Below are 16,622 nucleotides of genomic sequence, written 5' to 3' on the forward strand. Positions count from 1 at the left end.
TGAGAAATTGTGAGTTTGAAGGCCACATCACATGATTACATGGTTTTTTTTATCTTTATTGATCTGCTCAGTGATATAAATATGTAAATATTTCCTTTACAGAAGAGGTTACTGTGGCATATTTACATCGCAGCTCATTTTCATCAAATCTGATGAAAAAAAAATAACCAAACCAGAGGAAAAGGTGATGTCTAACCCAGGGGTGGGCAACTCCAGGCCTCGAGGGCCGGTGTCCCTGCAGGTTTTAGATGTGTCCTTGAACCAACACAGCTGATTTAAATGGCTAAATTAGCTCCTCAACATGCCCTGAAGTTCTCCAGAGGCCTGGTAACGAACTAATCATGTGATTCAGGTGTGTTGACCCAAGGTCAGATCTAAAACCTGCAGGACACCGGCCCTTGAGGCCTGGAATTGCCCACCCCTGGTCTAACCCAATTACGCAGGTGCGTGAGTTATTAAAAAAAGAATCTCCCCAATCAGAGCTTTTAGAAACAGGGAAACTAGCCACAGATGGCAAAACTATATTTTGAATTATGTACCTTCAGTACTGACGTACTCATTTCTAGCATCTTCAACTCTGCCACCTGCAACTTGGCCCCCTGTCTTTTTGTCAGCACCACCATTCCCAACGATACAGTACCATCCTGTAAACTCTTGCTGCTATCATCCCTGAATCTTGTCTTCACCCGCTCCACCCGCTCTCTTCTGCACCATTTGTCTTTATTGGCTCAGTTGAGGCAGATGTTGTCAACACCTGGCCAGTGCAAACTAACTGTAATGTGTGTATTCTAAATAGTGACTTATGGAGACAGACCCACGGGAGGTTTTGAAAGAGTCTTCGCAGTTGTCTGTAAATCCAGCAGATGGCACAATAACACTGTGAACGTAGCTGGTGGCCGTTCTATTCAAAGTGCTGCATCCATTCTGCCATTGCTCAAAAAATACTCATTCATAGCTCGATGAGTTGACCGAGGTGTCGTGACTGTACCACCTAAAAATGAGAAGCACTAAAATTAGCCATGTGAAAAAGGCATTTTGCCCAGTTAGAGATATAAAATGAGCAAAATTCCTTAGCGGAATGAGTCGGCACTCTAAATTTAAAAGAGGAGCTAGAAACTGCATGTTTTAGTTGCTGAATTATAAACATATCAACTAATAATTTATATTACTGCAGTGAATGTCTCACTACTTGACTCCAGCTGCAGTATTTCTATAAATTTCTGATTATGAAGAGAAGACTGCTAATCAATAGTGAGATTTGTATTTGCTGTGACAGATCATTAAGTGTCTTAAACAATCTGGGAATATATATGTATTCTTTGGCGTATCAGTCTGGTGTTTATATATATCTATCCTTTTACCTCTGATGATGTTTGAAAACCTGTCACAGTGGATTTGGCTGATACGCTGCATATTTTTTTTTTCCTGTTGTCATGCATACATAAGCAGAACAAATAAAAACCAAAACGTAATGAAATGTGAAGACTTGAAAGCCTGACCTCTTGACCTGAAAATAATGAACCCCAGTCATTCATATATATTTTTTTCTATACGCAGAATATGATTGATTACTTTCTGCTTCATGATGGATTGCCTTGTTTTCTGCAAGTCTGTTATTTGGTTGAGATGATTGATGGGATAAACAAGCATCTTAATTGTCTGCTAGTGTTTGTTTTGAATTAAAAAGAATACAATCAAAGGCACTGCTGTACAGTTAAATCCTCGCAGTTGTGATTCTTATTAAAGTAGAGTGCTATATATGGCCGGAAAGCAAAAAAGATAGATGCAATGGAACAGTATAGCCCTGTAACCATGTGTTCATGGTCTGGTTGACAGAGTATTCTGCCTGAACTCACTCACCACATGTTCATTAATCTGGTGCACATCAGAGCACCCACAATACAATTAGTCAATGGACAGAATAGCCCGCTATTGTCTGTAACCAACTTTCTATTCTCCTCATTTGTAAATCTTTAATAAATCCAATACTCTGATGTCCCACACAGTGTGGTTTACACCTTTGTGTTTACATACATGAGTCATGAATCATGTCTGGCTCAGTTTATTGGGTTCAAAATCGCTCTGCTGTCGATAGATTGCCCCCACGCTCGATGCAGTGGAGCTCTGTTACTCTAAAAAGCAGTTTGTCTCAACGTTTCCTGTTTTTTTAAATTTCAAAAATGAATCCAGGCAGTAGATGTTTGCTCTCGCTTTAAGAAGCCATCTGTAGTGCTGTCTGAATGGTGGCAGGCTTACAAGGCTGGTGGTGTTTTTAAATTAGAACCATGGCTGACCAGATTTACTCCTGTCCAGAGATTGTGACACGCTGGCTGCGAGTTAAACATCTGATGTAGGCAAAAACCCCTGCAGAACACATTAACACTGTTTGGCTTTTCCTAAAGGGAAGGTAAAGGGTAACTTAAAAACCCATTAAGTGAAAGACATAAAACAACTGTTTTTGTGTGAGGACAAAAATGTGTTTAATTAGTGTAAAAATGCCTGTCTCTTTGATCTGAAGCACAATCACTGAGAGCCGGATTATACAGAGGAGAGGAGGTGCGAGCTCTTCAGCCTTTCCAATCAGCACATGGTCTCCCTGGCCTTTCATGTGTGTCTCCCCTGTCGAACAATTGCTTGCATAATCATCTGCTTACTTTAATCTCTGCATCTTTCCCACAGTTTGTGCTCTTTTACACTTCTCTCACTTTTCTCTGTGGTACCCCCATCAAATTCAATGCATCCTCCCATTGTACACAGTGTGTCTCCTTCAGTGCTCTTATCTGACATGCCCACTGGCACTCTCACTCTCTTGTCCCTCTTCCCTCCACTGGTGAGTGTTCATTGATTATTGTACATGAATTGTATGATGAAATGCCACTCGCCCACCCGGCATCCTCTCGTCAGTGGCCCCTGACATCCCACTGCCTGCGAGCGATCCAGACTATCTTTGCCTTTGTGTTTAATGATCTGAATGTTAGATTACCTTTCTCTGATATTCATACCTGGATTAATCTTTTTTATCTTTTTTAAAATGGCGTGTGTTTTAGTGGTGTGGCATACGTTAGTAGTACGCCTTTGACTTTAGCAACTGCACATATGGAATGCCAGTGCAATCTTTTACGGTGGAAAGTGATCGTTTACAGTGATAAAAAGGGAGACTAAATCCAATTTATTCTCTTCAGCTGTAAATTGTCTGCACATATTAAAGCAAATTATCTGGATTACAGTGTGAAACCTGATGACACACTCAAAGCCAGGGAGGCGAGTATCCAATTAGTCACCTAATTAGCAAGTGAATGTTGTTGTTATAAAAATTAAAGGTCTTGAAAAGAGATGGAAAACAAAAACAGCGGAGACAAACCTGGCGTCTTTTGAATATGATACCATGATTTAACTGATAAAGCGAGGACACCTGTCTTTCCATTTTTGATTTTTGACATCTGACGCACACGGTGTGCCTGTGTGATCAAGTCATTCATTTTTTGACAGAGCCGTAGGCGCGTTGTACAGATCTGTTAACTCACTAAACTGGAGATGCGGGGTTGCACAGTGGGGCTGAATTCTCTCTGCAGGGGTGTGAACGGATCCAAAAGCCTGAGCTTGTATGGTGACTGCAACGTCACTACCTTTCCACAGCCAAAGTTAGATGGCCCTGCAGGGTCACAGCAAGAGGTGACATGTGACCGTGTAAACTGTCCAGTCAGGAAACAGAAAGGATGTAGAACAGCTGTGACTTTCCACTTTTATTTTAAGACAATCTTCCGCAAATAGGTTGCCCCTGCTGAGACAAATAATTGGCGTGATATCTTGGGGGCACGAGCATGAGGAGCAGTCTGCATTTTAATGCCAATCCTCCACAGGAAGAGCCCAGCTATGCATGCCACTGGGCATGATCTGTGGACTCTGTACATTCAGGGAAACACATACTATTGAAACTTAAGACAGACTATGGTTTTTAGGTGAGTACAACAACAAAAAAGTTAAGAGTACAGTTGTCTATGATGTCCCAGTTAATATGAAACTCTGATGGCTGCTAAAAACATAGATTTTACGCATGGACATCAGCTACCTTTGTTTTATTAGTAATGGGATTCAGACCTGTGGACTCCACTATAAAAGCTTTGCATGAGTCACAGTTCAAATAACAATTATTTTTCTCTTAAACTGGCCCCTGGTGATCCGCTGTCTGAAACAAGCCAGCACCCTCCACCAATTCAATTCAATTCAATTCAATTCAATTCAATTCAATTCAATTCAATTCAATTCAATTCAATTCAATTCAATTTATACAGTGCCAAATGACAACAACTCAAGGCCCTTTATATTGTAAGGTAGACCCTATAACAATACAACAGGAGCAAATGCCAACAATCAGACGACCCCCTATGAGCAAGCACTTTGGTGATAAGGAAAAATTCCCTTTTAACAGGAGGACTCCAGCAGAACCACCCTCAGGGAGGGGCGGTCGTCTACCGCGACCGGTTGGGGTGAGGAGAGGAAGACAGAACAAAAGATATGCTGTGGAAGAGTTCCAGCAATTAATAATAATAATTAATAATTAATAAACCAATTCTGTATACATACATGCTTCCCTTAGGCAGTATCATCAGAAGACATAGCATACATTTTCACTGCTATGCTGATGACACCCAGCTCTATCTATCCATGAAGCCAGATAACACAAACCAATGAGTTAAACTGCAGGAATGTCTTAAAGACATAAAGACCTGGATGGCCGCTAATTTTCTGCTTTTTAATTCAGATAAAACTGAGGTTATTGTACTCGGCCCTGAAAATCTTGGAAATATGGTATCTAACCAGTTTCTGACTCTGGATGGCATTACCTTGGCCTCCAATAACACTGTGAGGAATTGACCAGGATATCCTTCAACGCACATATTAAACAAATATGTAAGACTGCTTTCTTTCATTTGCGCAACATCTCGAAAATGAGAAATATCCTGTCTCAGAGTGACGCTGAAAAACTAGTTCATGCATTTATTACTTCTATGCTGGACTACTTTAATTTGTTATTATCAGCAAGTCCTAAAACTCCATGAAAAGCTTTCAGTTAATCCAAAATGCTGCAGCACGAGTACTGACAGGGACTAGAAAGAGAGAGCATATTTCTCCTGTACTGGCTTCCCTTCATTGGCTTCCTGTTAAATCCAGAATTGAATTCAAAATCCTGCTCCTCACATTCAAGGTCTTAAATAATCAGGCCCCATCTTATCTTAATGACCTTATAGTGCCATATCACCCTATTAGAGCACTTCGCTCTCGCACTGCAGGCCTACTTGTTGTTCCTAGAGTATTTAAAAGTAGAATGGGAGGGAGAGGCTTCAGTTTTCAGGCCCCTCTTCTGTGGAACCAGCTTCCAGTTTGGATTCAAGAGACAGACACTATCTCTACTTTTAAGATTAGGTTAAAACTTTCCTTTTTCCTAAAACATATAGTTAGGGCTGGACCAGGTGACCCTGAATCCTCCCTTAGTTATGCTGCAATAGGCATAGGCTGCTGGGGGAGTACCATGATGCATTGGGTTTTTCCTTTTCAGTCACCTTTTTCACACACTATGTGTTATTAGACCTCTCTGCATTGAATCATACTTGTTTTTAATCCCTTTCTCTCTTCCACAGCATGTCTTCTATCCTGTCTTCCTTCTCTCACCCCAACCGGTCGCAGCAGATGGCCCCGCCCCTCCCTGAGCCTGGTTCTGCTGGAGGTTTCTTCCTGTTAAAAGGGAGTTTTTCCTTCCCACTGTCGCCAAAGTGTTTGCTCATAGGGGGTCATTTGATTGTTGGTTTGTTCTCAAAGCACCTTGAGGCGACTGTTGTTGTGATTTGGCGCTATATAAATAAAACTGAATTGTAAGTAAATAAAAATAATTCAGTGCAGAGAGCCTGGTTGCTGCTAGCAAACAGAAGCTTTGAAAAGTAAGTAAGTGGAGCATCTGTGCTCACAGCCAGGGCTGTGGGCTTGACATGACCGTGGGGCGACTGTGGTTCAGGGGGTTGGGAAGGTCATCTTGTAACCGGAAGGTTGCCGATTTGAACCCCTGTCTTTCCTGGTCGTTGTGACCTTGGGAAACCCTACCGCCTACTGGTGATGGCCAGGGGGGCCGATGGCGCGATATGGCAGCCTCGCTTCTGTCAGTGTGCATCAGGGCAGCTGTGGTTTGTGAATGTGAGAGTGAATGAATAGTGGAATTGTAAAGTGCTTTGATTGTCTAGAAAAGCGCTATATAAATGCAATCCATTATGACCATGCCATGGATATCTTAGTGACACTGCACAGATCTCGATGTAGAAAAAGCTGTCTGAAACTGGGCATTGAGGAAAGCCTCACAATTGACTTGTTTATATATTATGTTTATAAACATTTACTATTGCAAAAGTAAATATTATATTTAAGAAAAAAAGAAAAGAAGGCTTAATAGGTCCTTTTTAATGTCCCAACCTCTTTTATCTTCCATTGTCTTTAAATGCAGCACATTATAAGTATATTATTTAACCGACTTCAGGATGCCTGTATGTTAAGCAGCTGTGAAAGACACAAACACACCTGGAGACAAGGCTTTCTGAAAGACAGTTTGGTATATGTTATTCCTAGTACTGTATACAGAGATTGTTACATAAAACAGATTGTGAATGAGGGAGCGGACTGATCTGATCAAGCTCGCTGCAGAGCTTGGCAGCTGATAGACGAACAGCTTTCTCCCTCCTCCAAAACAGTCACTGTATACCGTACTCTACTCACTGGCTTGAGTACACACAAGGAGGCCAAGACAAAGCAAAAACAATCCCAAGTTTCACTCGCTTTGCCAGCAGTGTGTCACGATTTTGTATGGGTTACAATGCTGAAAAGAGCCAGTCACAAACTTCATCTTGTTACAAACTGCATGGTTGGTTTCTGTTTAAATTTCTCCACTAGCAAATCAACCAAAAAAAGCACATCAAGAATGGCAAATGGATTGTGAAAGCTATTCATTTTTCTGAATTGCCATTGTCAAAAAAGAAGGAAAAAAGAGAAAAGAATGGTAATGCTTTGCTTAACATCATTATCTTTCTTATTCAAACAAATTCTTTATTGTAACAGACTGTAAAAAAAATAAACATAGTCTTTGTATCTCTTGAGTGTTTCGGGAAAACCTTTATTGAATAAGAAAATAATGTACCACAATAAAGCTGCTGAACAGTGTCTAACATGTTTCTCTCTTTTTACTATAGCAAAGAAAATCTAGGTCTGCATAACTCTTTATTATAGTTGCTCTTGGTTTTATTATTCATACAAAAATAGGAAAATAATAATTTTTTGCATTATTATTTCCTTATGAGTCGTTTTGTCTTTACAGAAAAAACAGCATTACAGGCAGTGCCACTGTTTGATGGACACTTATTCATGGATATGCACGACAACATATTCCAGTGCTACAGCACTAAAAAATGTTTGGGAAAATTGATTTACAAACAACAGCATACACGTACACAGATGTAAAGTATATATAGGTCTAATATTTTTTTTAACAAACAACCTTTATTTGTCACATACACAATCATACAGAGTACAACGTGTAGTGAAATGCTTTTGTGCGAGCTGCAGACAGATTGCACACAAAGCCGCTCCATTCCAGGTCTTGGTTTTAGCATGGGGGGTCTAGCCAGGACCCTTACTGGATACTGGGTGGAAATCAAACTTGCGACTCACGCTCCAAAGGTGTGTAGTTTTACCACCACACTATCCAGCTGCAGCATTATTTTAATAAATAATACTGTACATATGCAATATCCAGACACTATGCAGTAATAATTCCCCAATGAAGTGTATACAATAAACATAAGAGAACATTTTAAGATTCCATGACATAAAAGTTATGAAATTATACATACATGCTGTTCAACATGAAAATATAGGTATCATATTGAACAGCAGGATGCAAACATATGGTATTACATGATTATATGGTATTTTTGAAAGGGTGTATTTTGCCTTTGATTACTTTCCTTACTTAAAGGCATTAACAAAATGCAAAAATATGCCAAGACTGTTTAACCCCTAGAGGGCTCAATTTACCCCATCCCTGTGCTCATTATCCCTCTACATCGGGGCATGTTGTGCAGTAGGACTAAGTTTTTTGACAGGTCATTGGTATAAAACTATAATAACTAGAATTTGATAGATACAACAAAAAATATTATTATTTGAATATTATTTTTCATTATTTTAAACAAATGCAATTTTATTTGGCATCAAAATCAACTGTAAAAAGTTGCTCATCATACCTTCTTTTCTATAGAGATAATAAGGCAATGCAATGTGGATGTATTACTCTGGTGACTGTGGAGATGGTGGGTTTAGGACAGTGGTGGGTGGAGATGCTCATTCTCTCCTCACATTGTCCTTGTTTTCACATAGTCATACATTCACCTATTACCACAATGACATGACAAACACACAGCCAAGTGGCCATTTAATTGGCTTTAGTCCATAGGTGGGATGGTACACATGCCACTGATCCAAATCCTGTCAGGCCTTGGAGGGTGTTCAAAGAAAAAAAACAGATGTTTCCACTAATATCTGAAATATAATCGAGCAGGTAAATTTACAGTCCGTTATGGTTGAACTAGAAACTAACTAGCCAACTTGTAAAAAAGCAATAAGTGAGGGATTACTGCCAGATACTTTAAAAAGAAGAAGTACACACATAAAAAAAGCATTCAGTTTACAACACAACCACTGGCCGCCTCTGTGCCCCCTTTGGATAGCCATCCTTGGATCAGGAGCAGAGTTATTAGTCATGGTTTTATCCAATCAGCCATCCTTAATGCTTTTGCTACTGGGCATTACTCTGGAGAGGAAAGATTGTCTTTCATTGTCAGTTTGATTTCAAACTGGAGATTAGTCGTATTCTTTCAGTTGCTTGTGGCACAGACCTATGTGTATTTGTGTATGTGCGTGCTTCTGTGTGTCTAATAATGTTTGCATTTGGGCATACAAACATCTGTGTCGAAATTATTCACTCCGGGAAACCTCCATGAGTTCTTTTTGTGTTACATTCTGTACATATGAAGATTAATATCTGTCAGTCAGACTGTAGCGGTGGGTCATCTCACAGGCAAAACTCTGGTAGTAATTCAGAGACTGCTCAGCATTTTGCTATAAACATGTGTATTTTATATGTGAAATTGGAGACATTAATATTTAAAACCTGACCTTCAAATAATTATAATTCACTTAATTTAGGATCATAAACAAAGAGTTATTCACCACTTAAATCACCATGATAATATACAGTCTATATATTTAAAAAAAGGTTTATTACATTAACGATTTTAGTTAACAACAATGGGCTTGCTGGATAACAATCTGTGAACACAATTTTAGAGCAACATTATAATACATCCGCACTTTCTGTCTCTGAACTCTCTGAACTCCTGAGGACTCAGTTTCATGTATTGAGACTGGGGATAGCTATTTAACATGTTTGAATCAATTTACAGCTGTTCTGAGGGTGTCTTCAAAGTCTCCAAAGACCTTTCTAAACATCTGGATTAAAAAATAATCCAGTCCAGTGAATGACAATAAGAGATTTCCCAAGCTAAGCCTGTGTTTGTGAATCAAAACAAAGAGGGCAACACCATGGCAACATGGTAGATGGATTTTGCATTCATACAGCTAGAAGTGTCTGACATTTATGTAAGCATTATCAGAATAGCCAGAGAAACTGGTAGTTTCCAGTGTGAACTGAAACTATGCTATGCTAATGCAGAAAGGCACAGACTATGTGAGTTAATGTCTTTCTTTGGTGAAATCAGATACTGGAAGCTGGAAATAATAATATGAGAACAGTGTGACTGAACCAAAACAGCATGATTAAGGCCAGAGAGTACAAACAATAGGCTGAAAGATGCTATAAAGAGCTTCAAAGTGGAGGAATAATTTAATATCAGAGTTCCCGAGAAAGACCAGTCTCTCAAGAAACAGAAAAATTAGATATGATTCAAATATTGATTATAGGCCTGCATGTGCGCATGTTTGTGTGTCAATGCAAGTGACCTGACTCCTTTAAGAATCTTTGTATTTGTTTATATAAACAGTTCTACAGCACATGTACTGTATGTACAGGTATTTTTAACTAATCTCCGAATGGAATTACAACTGAGAAAATGGTTTGCTGATGCAGCTTTTATCGTGTTGTAGATTTGTACCTGTGTCTTTAAACTCTCATTTACACTGAGTTAGCCACTCCAATAAAAATGAAGAAGAGTTATCCTTCTGGAAGTGAGAAAAGAAAGAAAATAAACAGGAAGAGGATAAAAAAAAGTGAGACAGAGGTGAGTGGCATAGATAATAATGATTACCACCAAATAACCAAACACTGCACATCTGATCCTAACTGTGGGAGAGACTTGACTAAAGTAGGGGAGACCGGGGATAGTTGTAACGTGGGTCAGTTGTAACACTTCCAATTTCTCCAATCAGGGCTAAGTTTCAAATGATGTGACTCATCCTGTGCATGCCCAATTCAGTTCTGCTATCACATGTGAAAAATCAGCACATTTTGTCAAACACAGACAATTTAACGCGAAAAAAAGTAATTTGTATGCCAAAAAGTAAGTTTTTCTACTTTATTTCAATTTCTAATAGCATTATCTGCTTTGCAGTTAAACTCATCAAACTTAAATTATGTTATTTGTATGTCTATGGGGATATATTCTGTGTAGGTCTTTAGTGCTAATGTTTTAGCCGTTGGCTGTAATGTTAGCTAGTTTAGAGCTATAGGAGTCTGGGTGGGTTGTAACAGCAAAAGTCTGGGTTAGTTGTAACAATAATGCAGATGTTAAACTTACCACACTATTACTTTAACTTATATTAAACAAGTTGGGGCAACGACATCAGCAGAGAGAGGTTCACTGGTCGCTTTTGTATATGCAGTTAATGCCATTGGCAACACAATTCCTCCACTGTTTGTGTTCCCACACATACATTATGCAGACCACTGTGTCAGAGATGGACCAGTAGGAAGTACTGGTAGTGGAAATAAATCAGGATGGGTGCAAGAAACAGATTTCCTCATCTTTCTGAAGCACTTTTCAAACCACACCAAGGTAAGCCATGATAAAAAGTAATGGAATTGCGATGCTGGTGAACAACTACATTTTTTCAGCTTCATTGTTATGTTCAAAATTGGTGCAAGAGTTGTAGGTTATAATGCCCACTGAGCCAATGAGGCCAAACTCAAGGAAGACCAACCAAAATGAATGAAATATTCAGTTGCAGAAAATTCCACAATTTGTCTTTTTTGGGGGGTTGGAATATGTTCAAAATCTAGATTTCTGCATTCTGTCACACACACACACACAGCTACATAAATGGCTCTAAGTGCATTCATGTGTTGAATAAAAAAGATTACATGTTAATGCTTTGTTAGTACCCTTATTTCATTGTGTTACATTTTACCCCAGGATATGTTACAACTAACCCAGACTATGGGGTTAATTGTAACATTTCACTCTTTGTGTTTGAGACCATAGCATGCAATGGGTAATTGTGCTGCAGAGAAAATAGCTGCACTATTTAATAGCAGAGACATGTAAATACTTTGCATTACATTTTGAATCCACTACCTTAAAAGAGCTCCAATTTACAGACAGAAATGTCAAAAATGTTACAACTATCCCCGGTCTCCCCTATCTTACTGTGGCTTCTTTTGTTTATACTGAAGTTTAACATCAATTAACTAATTAACTGATGTTAATAATTAACATCAATCAGCCTAGTGTGCCCAGCTCTGCCGTCAGTGACATGACCCAGTAATATTATAACTGCGAGGGGAGGCTGGTTGGAGGGGCCCACTGTGATTTTTGTTGAGGTCCCCAACAGACTCTGGAGTCGCCACTGAACCCATCCATCCATCAACTTGGATGTAGCAACTGTAAATCAATCAGTCGATCAACTGAGACTAATTGATAATCCGTTTATTCTTTCAGTCACTTTTCTAGGAAGAACTCTAGGTCCAGCGTCCCAAAAATAAAGTTTTTTCCCCCCCAGTTTTCTCTTTTTAATGGCTGAAAACAATTGTTTTCTGTCTTGTGATGTTAACAAATTGCGTGGATATTTGTCCTTTGCTTTTACCAAATCAGAATGGAAAATGAAAATAATTGGCTGATTAATCAGTGATCGGAACGATCGTATCTGCTGTTTCTGACCAACTTTAAAAAGCGTCATCCGATAACATCACCAACTCGATGTCAGTCAAAGCTCGGGCCTGCGGTCTGCTTTTTGAATGAATTTTTCCTTTAAACTCCCTCTTCTCTCTCCTTGAATCATCAAGGAGCATCACTCCTCACAAACGGAACGAATAGACAGCCAAACGCACGCACGCACTCATGTGGCCTCTCTCTGCGCATAATGATTCATCAACCACCGTTTGCTCATGAAACCGTGATTTCGGGTCCGATGAGTTCATTTACGGAGCTGGGTGGTTTGTCGTGGGCCCTCGGATGCCCCCACCCCCACCTCTCTCATCCCGCGTCTCGACGGACCAAACGCTGCTGCTGCAGCATCACCGGCAGCCTCCAAACTGCGTTTTCCCTGCCGCGATGGATCCCTGAGTAAACCGGCGAGCTGCTGTCAGAGAGACACCGCTGTAGCTGCTGTGGGCAAGGACCGACACGCAATGACCGCAAAGAAATGGTGCCATAGGCTCCAACTAAGAGATAAAGAAAGACAATTTTATTTTTTAGCGATGTTATAGGATCGCCTTGTTTACCTTCTCGACAGATAAGCAGCTGGGTGACTGTGATATTACGGCATGTAAGAGCTGGATAACTATTCCTGTGTGACCGACACCCTTCTGCCGCTGATTACAGTGAAATGAAAAAGGTAAGCTTGTTGACACGTTCAGGATTTACATCGGGCGTTGCGGGTTTCAGTGAAGAAAAAAAGAAACAAGAAACAACAAAAAACCTGACAGCTCAAATGGGAGCTCATCAGGCTGCATTGTTGCATCGACAATTCCAGTCTTCTTGAGTTGAAATTGACGATTGATTTGGGTGTTTGGATTAGGTCGATTTTCACCTGTCGAAATATGAGTATTTTTAGCGCAAACAGCCCCGTAAGTAACTTGACATAAATCAATGTAGGTATCATGCCAGCAGCTTGATTTATTGTGAATGTAACAGTTCACCTCAGGATGCCTGGACTACCTGGCTTCAGCCTGCCAAAGCCAAAGTCGGTTTATCCTGGAAGATAGTGGTGCCTGAAATCTTTCTTTCCCCTTTTTAGTCTTATGCGCATGATCTGTGTTTGTCAAAGTTATCAAATCTTTGCTTTCATCATTCCTGCAGGGAGAAACAGCCACTGAATTCAGAGTTTGGAAAGGGAAAAGCATGTCTTTTGAGAACAATTAGGTGAATCTCTAGCTTTTAACTCTGCAGATTTTGAATTAATCAGAACCAAATTTATATATATATATATATATATATATATATATATATATATATATGTATGTATGTATGTATGTATGTATATATATATATATATATATATATATATATATATATATATATATATATATATGTATATGTATGTATGTATATATATATATATATATGGTGGCATTGCTTCTTCTTTTCTTCGCTTGATCTTTAATGAGTAGAAATAAAACCCCATACTAGCAGCAAAAACTCAGGCTATCCTCAAGTTTCATCATTCTCGCTCCTAAAATATTGCAGTTTTTATTATCGAGTATGTGAAAGACATATTTCTAAGGGGCCCTGTCCTCTGGAGGGAGCAGGAACTGCCTGCTAAATTTTTTGTGTGGACAGAAACAAGCTCTCTTCTACTGTAAAGCTGCAGATGAATCCGTGGGGGATGATCAATAGCCAGTTTGTATCAAGGCTTGTGTTTCAGCTGTCATTGTCGAACAGTGGTCTCTACAATTAAAAGCCCATTTTGTTAGTGAAAGACTGATTAATAATTCATCCGCAGCTCAATGGAACCACAAATCTGTGGATGGCACACTGAAGGATGCCTGTGGCTTCACAGTGGCTTCAATCTAGTGCTGTGCAGGCTGGAAGGTTTACACATCACTATATAGGCTGGATGGTAAATACACACTTTACTGTTTGCTGACTTTTAAATGTGCACTGGATTGTTTGCTCTAAGCAGAAAACTAAAAGCATACACACTCAGTGTTGAGCAGTACAAACAAGACATCTCTGGGTATCCAGTGTCAAACAGCTCTGTTGGTGGTGGACTGTAGCCTCTAACTGCGGTGTCAATGTCATATCTGCTGCCAGGGAGCCAACAGCCATGATGATACTGTACCACGGAGTTTGAAGGAAACCCAGCTGGCTCCGGTCCAGGATGGTGGGTGTTTTAAAAACCGGCTTAGTCAGGGCTACTGCAGGGAGTGATTAGAAAAGATAGCATACAGTATCACACACATCAGTGTGACGTCAACAAGACGCAGAGCATTAAAAGTATTTTCACACCAGGACCCGGACGAATCCAGAAACTGAGCCAGAGTTGCAGAATCCATCACACTGAACCCATTGTGTGAATATTTAGAGAGCTGTCATGCAAACTCTCCAGGCATTATTCTTTTTTCTTAAATCTGAAACAATCTCAAAGACGATTATTTGTAGTATCTCCTAGTGAAAGAATGTATTTAAGTGCACGGAGTAGCGTGTAATCTTGAGTTCAACTTGTATGCTACATGAGTGCTTCCATTTTAAGTTATGTAACATTTCTACTCACCCACATTTCAGTAGGAAACATTGTACTTTTTACTCCACTACATTTATTCACTGGTGGAGGAAGTGCTGAAATCTGTTACTCAAGTTAAAGGAGCAGGCTGGAGTGTAGAAATATGCATCCCTATAACTAAAAGTACTGCAATTAATATATATTTCAAGGTAAAAATGTCAAAAAAAACCCCAAATGACTTTTTTTTAAAGAATAAAATAAAATAGTCATTGGTTTGATGCATAAATGGGTAAATATCACCTTAAAGGGGTTGTTCACTCCGAAATCAAACAGATATTTTTTCTGTCACCTGCAGTGGTTTTTCCCATCCACATTTTTCAACGTGTATCAGAGATATGTGCTATAGAAATGTTTGTATTTTTCTTTAAAAAAATCATGATTTAAAAAAACAATCCACAAATCGTGGTGCGAGCAGTTTCCTGTAGGAACATTTTTCTTTCTGCTGTCTCCACTCTCCAGCCAACCAACTATCCAGAAGGAAGCCGTCCACCCGTGATCGCAGACTTGTACTCGAGACAGTGTGACAAGATACAAATATTAATGGCGTTTATTTCTGCTGAGCTGTATTGTTCGCCAGCCTGGCTTGTGTTTTAATAATCTGATAAATGTAGTGGAACAAAAAAGTATCTGGCCCCGAACAGTAGATGTAGAGATACTAATGAGTACTTTCTTAGTTAATAAAGGTAAAGACCAATACACAAAACCAAACCAAAACAGTCGAGTACAAACAATAAAAGCTGGGCCTAACTGCATTTAACAGACACAAAGCAACATTTTTTTTAATCTCTGTTTTGGTCTCTAGCAGCTTAAACATCGAGCAATTAACCTGCTAAATGTGCAGCCAGCTAGTCGCTAATCATCAGTTTTCTGTTGCAGAAGAAATGATGTTAGATAATCTTTTAACCTGAAAATAGTTGTCTGCTGTTGCTGAAAGTGTCTGGGAGTAAGAGAGGTGGGAGTAAATCAAAAATGAAGTTGTGGACAGGGAGCTTCGCCTCACTGTAGAGCTACATAAAACAGTGGGAGCCTGGAAGCAAATGGAGGCGATAATTCTCTCCAGTCTCTTTTGCTTACAGTTCATAAGGTTTCCTGAAGTATGACTGGCCGTGCTGGTCATTACCTGTATCATCAGAAGAGACAGAAATATCATATAGCATTGGCCTAAAAAGCATTTCAATGCACAAGGAAAACAATGTTTTCTTATTTTGTCTCCTTTGCTATTCATTTGGCTGGATTTCCTCCTCTCTCATCTCACTCTAGATTATCAGCTGTATGTGGTGGGAGTAAGGTCAGGTGACAGAAACAACAAGTTAAATACAGTATAGCAGCTTCACCAGCCTTTATGTCGCACTGTTATATTGACTGATGTAGTACTATAACTGATAGCAATATAGTTTGCTGAATTTAATATGTCTGTTGTTATTAAAACTAATGTTTGAGGTAGCCTATTGATGCTATTTGTTCCACATTTTTAATGTCAGTAAAGGCAAGCCTGTAAAGGGAAAATGCACTCACTGGACCTGAATTCTAGAAATGGATAAATTTGGAGTTTAGATACAGAAATGGACTACATTTAGACTGTTTTAAGCTATATAATCAAGACAATCTTAGTGAAAAGTTACTTATCTGTTCGCTGTAACCTCATCAAAATGAAGTTACTGAGAGACTTTTTAAAAATTTTGTTTACTTGATCCATTTCAACATGGCAACCTATACCAAGTGCAGTCATAAAGTTATATCACTCCACCAGACAGCCATACCTGATTTACAATTGGCTCAAGTTTACTTCAGGTTGTTTTCTTATTCACATCTGGACCGTTTTGAACACAGCTGCTATTTTTTAGATTGCT

The 16,622-nt window shown here is 39.3% G+C and overlaps 1 protein-coding gene across 5 annotated transcripts in view; it reads left to right on the plus strand.

Annotated features, from left to right (window-relative positions):
* The first annotated feature begins 12,364 nt into the window (after positions 1-12,364).
* dlgap4a (discs, large (Drosophila) homolog-associated protein 4a) overlaps positions 12,365-16,622 on the plus strand; it is a 98,904-nt gene continuing 94,646 nt past the window's right edge. For all 5 annotated transcript variants that reach the window (XM_006796523.2, XM_006796524.2, XM_006796526.2 and 2 more), the window contains exon 1: positions 12,365-12,885. The gene's annotated coding sequence lies outside the window, so the exon portion shown is untranslated. The remainder of the gene's footprint in view (positions 12,886-16,622) is intronic.

The sequence above is a fragment of the Neolamprologus brichardi genome, chromosome 20 (genome assembly GCF_056152115.1).
Source record: "Neolamprologus brichardi isolate AB-2024 chromosome 20, ASM5615211v1, whole genome shotgun sequence".
Classification (NCBI taxonomy): domain Eukaryota; kingdom Metazoa; phylum Chordata; class Actinopteri; order Cichliformes; family Cichlidae; genus Neolamprologus; species Neolamprologus brichardi.